Source organism: Triticum dicoccoides, chromosome 7A (assembly GCF_002162155.2).
Source record: "Triticum dicoccoides isolate Atlit2015 ecotype Zavitan chromosome 7A, WEW_v2.0, whole genome shotgun sequence".
Taxonomy (NCBI): Eukaryota; Viridiplantae; Streptophyta; class Magnoliopsida; order Poales; family Poaceae; genus Triticum; species Triticum dicoccoides.
In genome coordinates this window covers 31,053,405-31,053,676 of record NC_041392.1, presented here as the reverse complement: position 1 = coordinate 31,053,676, position 272 = coordinate 31,053,405, and positions in this window count along the sequence as shown.

The window sequence follows — 272 nt, the reverse complement described above, 5'->3', positions numbered from 1 at the left end:
AGAAACTAGGGAAAAGAATTAGATGATACAGAGTTACGGACTACTTATTACCTGTGCGGCAGAGTGTGCATGCACTGTAATTTAGCAATAGTTCGAGAAGATCAGAAGGAGACTAGGAGAGGCAGGTGGTTAGCACGCCAGATCCGGCAGCCGGCGCGGCGGGGAATCGCGGCTTGACGAACGAACTGACAACGGCGGCTGCGCCGCGCAACGCATGGGCGCTCCGTTTGCAATTAACGATCGTGTCTTCCCTCGGTGGCGTTCAGTTAGTC